Source organism: Cinclus cinclus, chromosome Z (assembly GCF_963662255.1).
Source record: "Cinclus cinclus chromosome Z, bCinCin1.1, whole genome shotgun sequence".
Classification (NCBI taxonomy): domain Eukaryota; kingdom Metazoa; phylum Chordata; class Aves; order Passeriformes; family Cinclidae; genus Cinclus; species Cinclus cinclus.
The window spans coordinates 32656191-32662007 of NC_085084.1; positions in this window are offsets into that span (position 1 = coordinate 32656191).

Sequence of the window (5817 nt, forward strand, 5' to 3'; positions counted from 1 at the left end):
TTGTAGAACCAGATAAGGATATGATGTCAGGGTTGGCTAAAGGGTTCAGTAATGATAGCAAAGTCCACAGCCACATGATGAGAGATCCAGAAGTTTACGGTAACAGCTGCCTGTCCATGGCTAGTCCTCTTGCAGGACTATTCTCACTGCTGCTTGTATGTGAGTAGCCCTCCCCTCCTCTAGTGGAGGATGCAGTCAGGGGTGTGACATGTAGCAAGCTTAGTCTCCCAAAGTAGGCATCATGATGTGGGACAGGAGCTTCTGGGAGAAACAGAGGTGTGGGATAAAGTAACTTGCAAAGCCAAAGCTTCCTCCCTGAAAGTCTGTCCTGGTTTCAGTGGGATAGAGTTAATTTTCTTCTTAATAGCTGGTGCAGTGTTCTATTTTGGATTCAGAGTGAAAATTATGTGGAAAACACACTGATGTCTTGTCTGTTGCTAAGCTTATCCTAAATGAAGAACTGTTCAGAGTTTTGATCATGGAGTGGTCTACAACAGTGGATCTACTGACAGTTGATGAGATGCACCTTTCTCAGAAGGGAAAAAGCCTTTTTTGTACACACTAGCAGTGCTGATTGTTAGACCTGTAAAATAGATTGGAAGGGAGAATGGGAAAATATCAGTCTTGCCAGTGATATTCCGCTTGATGGTGCACCAAAATTTGAGGGACAAAGTGCTGGTGAGATGCTTCAATGGGCTCAACAAGTGACAGCTGCAATGAACCACACCTGAAACATTTCTATACCAACACACAGCATGAGCAAGGAAGAGGAAGAGGAAGCAGAAGCTTTGGTCCAGTCCCAGAGATATGCCATCACTGAGATATGCAAAACCTGGTGGGATGAGCCCTGTGACTGGTGTGCCAGGATGGAGTTACAAACTCTTCAGCAGGAACAGACTGGGCAGGTGAGGTGCAGGTGGTGTGGCACTGAAAGTAATGGAGGGGCTGGAATGTGTAGTCCCAGTGCTGCAGTTGGCATTGGCATAGCTGAGAGACTCTGGGTAAGTCTTAAACAAATAATGCAGATGTCATTGTGGGAGCTTGTTACAGGCCATGCAGCCAGGACAATGCCTCTGATGAACTATTCTTTGAGAAACTAAAGGAAAACCTCCAAATCATCTGCCCTTGTCCTTATGGGGGACTTCAACTTGCTACATGTTAACTGGAAATATCACACAGCTGGCACAATCAGGTCAGGAAGATTGCTAAAACACCCAGATTATAACCTCAAGATACAGGTACCAGATCTGCTGCTTGTCAACAGAGAGGCTCACCTTGTGAGCCAGGTGGAGATGAGCTGCTGTCCTGGCCACAGTGATCACAGAGCATCGAGTTGTTGTCAGGAGGAAAAGTGCCAGCAGAGCCTCAGCTCTGGACATGAAAACAAACTTCAGGCTGCTCAGGGCACCACTGAGTAAAGTCCCCTGGGACAATGCTTTTGCTCACTTTTCAAATATTACTGCCTAAGGGCATAGGAGAGGGCAATTCCCAAGTGTTGGAAGTCAAGTAGAAAGGCAAAAGTCCAGCTTGCCTGAGCAGGGATCTTCTTGCAAAGCTATGGCAAAACCAGCAGGTATATGGCCAGTGGAAGCAAGATCAGGTGACATGGGAGGAATACAGAGATGTTTTTTGCTACTGTAAGGATAAAATTCATTAAACCAAAGTTTAGTTGAAGTTATAGCTAGCCAATATTGGGGGGAACAGCAAAAAGAATTTTTAAAAATGTATTAATGGGAAAAGGCAGTACAGAAATGACATTATCCCGTTACAGGATGAGGATGGTCACCTCATAAACCTGCATACAGACAAGGCAGTTCAATGATTTCTTTGCTTTGATCTTCAACACCAGTGAACTGCAGTAGCCTGAGCTGGAGTACCATGGCTGAGAGAATTATGAACTCCTAGCCAAACTTGAACTAGTGTAGGATCTGCTGGTCCAGCTGAGTCCCTATTAGTCTATGCTACCGGATGGGATTCATCCAGTAGTACTCAAAGAATTAGATGTTGTCATTGTGAAGCCTCTCTCCGTGATTTCTGAATGGTTTTGGAAACTCAGAGAGGTCCCATCTTATTGGAATCTGGTGAACATTGTCCACGTTTTCAGAAGGACAAGAAGGATGACCCTGGAAACTACAGGCCTGTCAGTTTCACTTCAACATTCAGTAAAATTATAGAAAAATTATTTTGGGAGGTATTGAAAAAAACATGAAGAACAATGCAGTCACTGGTCACAGCCAGCACACCTTCATGAGGGGAAAGTTCTGTTTGTCAAACCTGATTTCCTTCCATGACAAGACAATCCACCCAACTGATCAAGGGAAGCCAGTTGATGCAATTTTTTGGATTTCAGTAAAGCCTTTGAGTGCAGGAAAGGGACCTGGGGGTCCTGGTTGAACATGACCCCAGCAGTTCCCTGGCAGCCAGAAGGGTCACCCCTGTCCTGAGGTGCATCAGGCACAGCATCACAGATGGGCAAGGGAGGGGATTGTCCTGATCTGCTCTGCTCTGCTCTGGGACAGCCTCAGCTCCAGTGCTGGGGGCAGGTCTGGGTGCCACAACACAAAAAAGACATTGAGCTGTTAGAGAGTGTCCAAAGGAGGGCCATGAGGATGGTGAAGGGTTTGGAGGGGAAGCCGTGTGAGGAGTGGCTGAGGTCACTTGGTCTGGAGAAGAGGATATGGATGTGAGACTTCACTGCAGTTACAACTCCCTTGTGAGGGGAGGAGGAGGGGCAGACACCGATCTCTTTACTCTGGTGACAGTAACAGGACCTGAGGGAATGTTTGCCTGTAAGCCTGGTCAGCACGCCTAGATTTCCATTTACTGATAGTGACTCATCAGTCATTGCAGAAAAATCTATGTGAGACCCGTGATGGAGGTTCAAAAGTCCATGGCTTCAGTGGTGACTCATCTTGGAACGATCTAGATTGGTTAGTGGAAATTAGACCCAAACTTTCCATTGATAGCCAGCTGAAAAACCCCTGCAATGCTCCTCTGAACCGCAGCAATACTTAAATAGCAGGCAAGGTAGATAAGGCAACTTCATGTGAACGACATTAGCCTTTGCCAGCTGTACATGAATCATATAAACCCTTGCTAGCTGTTTGGAAAGAAGCTGCTTACACAACAGCTATAGGTGACAATGTTAACAACACTTACAGGAAAAAAGGGAACAGGCTGACTTATACAGAAAGTATCTTGTTGAGACAAAAATGGCTTTCAACAGAAGATACTAGATTTCTATCTTGAATAGAACACACAGTTTGAGTCTTAAAGTCACCAAGACACTGCTTATGTTCTGGAGCTGAGTCCTCACAGGAGCAGCAGGCAAACATAAGCACCAGCAGATGATATTTTTTGGGGCTACAGAATAAAACTAGCAGAGAATGAGGGAGTACATTAATGGCAGGGAGACCCCAGCACAGGGGAAACCAAAGTCCCTGCCATCACAGAGGAAAGCCTACAGAGGCATGAACATCCAGCATGCAGCAAAAGGCTCTGGTGGCAATCATCACCTGGATCATATCAAAGGCTAGAGGAGGCATCTCTGGGAATAATTACTTTAGAGCAGCAGCAGCAGACATTGTTCAACCACATCCTTAAAAGTGAAGATAAAGTTTAGTGAAACTGCAAAGTGAATGAATCTGAATAGCTGTGCAAGCCAGCTATGAAAATAAGGAAAACTCAGCCTGTGCAAGCATGTTATGACATTTCTGTCCCTAGCATAAAATGAGTGCAACATGCAGTCTGAGTCTTAGGATCAGTGAGCCAATGCATGTGCAGCAAAGTCATTAGTAGTGTAAGTTGTTGTACCAAACACACATACACACCTCCATCCCCCGCCACCCCTGTTCTCTGACTGTTCAGCCAATGAAGCCCAGCTGAACTGACCATTACACCCCTTCAAGTCACATCACAGCATCACAGCTTCAGGATGTTGTGCATTTTCACTGAACCTTACATACTGTAGCATTATTTCAAACTTTTCCATATTCCCCCTTACATACCAACTTCTCTCCACTTTCTACTTTCTGATCCACTTTGCAACCCACATCACCTTAATCTCCAGTTAATTCCTTCCAAGTAGTATCAGACAGAACTATTTGGTGTTTTCTTGCAACTACAAGATAAACCAAATTGAAATCCTAATAGATAGAAAAAAATAAGGAAAATAGTACAGTGAGCCATAAACTCAACAGGACCAGTCATCGAGAATATCAGTGGACTGCATCATTGGTGCTGTGTATATCAGGACTAAACCAAGTACTACAAAAATATCAGAGAACTTGAGAAAAAAAAAAGGACTATCAAACCTCACTTTATGCTCTTATGAGACGTGTTTTCTCCGCATTTGAACTACCTCTCACAACATTCAGTGAAGAAAGAGAATGCTGAATGCTGTTGTCCTTCTCTGGCCCAGGACTCAAGTACACCCTTCAGATGAGAGCCTCTAGCTGACAGAATGAATTCAGGGAATTACTATGACTGCTGAACTAAAAGTCACAGACATTTTTATTGTACATAAATATAGGTAGGCATCTCTATGCTGATGCAAGTCCAAGATCTGAAAATTATTTTTGAAGTGTCAAATGACATTGTTTTAAAACTGAAATTTAAAATTATGCTTTAAACGTATGTTTATATGCTTTAAAAGCAGCAATCCTGGATTGCTGTTGTAAATGGCACTGAAGCATTGCCACTCTAGAGCAAACACAGCAGACCATCCACCTCCAGCAAGTACAAGCAGACAAGCAAAGGGCATTCATCATGCAGCCCAAGTTGGCTTCATTGTCAGTCTCTGTTTTTTGGTCTGATTGTTTATATTTGGGGGGCGGAGAGGGTAGATTCATGTGTTTGTGTGTTCATGTGTGAGACACCTAATCCAACACATATGTGGTACTTTCTAAAGGAACATAATGAATATGTGTAAATTCTGCTTAGACAAAAACAGTTGTTCTTGAATTAGACAAAGGGCAGTAATTTAAACCATTGTTACAGCTGCCTGCAAATGCATTCCTGACCATGTAAAGGCAAAATGTGTACCACTGAGGGAAAGTGCTTTCCTGAAAGAAAACAAATTACATCTGTTGTCACAAAATTAGCAAATAGGCTACCACTAAATTAATTTTGTGAGGAACATGTTAGATGTTATGCCCAGAGACAGAATTTCAAATTGAGACATCAGCTGCAAAAGATAGATTTTTTTTCTTGAAGCTTTTCTTTCCCCCCCAAGGAGATAATGTCTACAGCCCTGCAAGTTTCACGTTTTCAGAGATCAGATGTGGCATTTTCAAATTCCCCTTTGGCTTCTCATCTCAGAAGATCTAAGCCCTTCTTATTTTCCTATTTCCTTTCCTATTTAAGTTGTAGCAGATAAAAAAATATGTGATTTTAAAAATCACATAAGTAAATCAGTACAGAACTCACATGCTGACATTATGAAACAGACATAAAACTTCCTTAAAACCACAAAATCAAAATTAGTTGAAACTTATATTTACACTGAATTCAGAATGTTCCATTTCTCAAACAATGTCAAATACATTAGAACTAGCCCAGTCAGGCCAGATCCAAGCCTGAAAGCATGGGATTCAGCTTTCAACAGGAGTAGATTCAGGGTGCATCTCTGTAAGGTAGCTGCTGTAGTGACAGGCAGACTTGCTGCTCTGGGCAGCCCTGTTCTACAAGACAGGTGAGGTGACACTTAAAGAGAGAATAAGTGGTTTCAATAAAGTCACTTGATACTCATCCCTTGAAGTATAAAATTAGCTATAAGTGCTCAGGTGTGTCCTCTGTTAGGTGTGCTATGATAGCCTT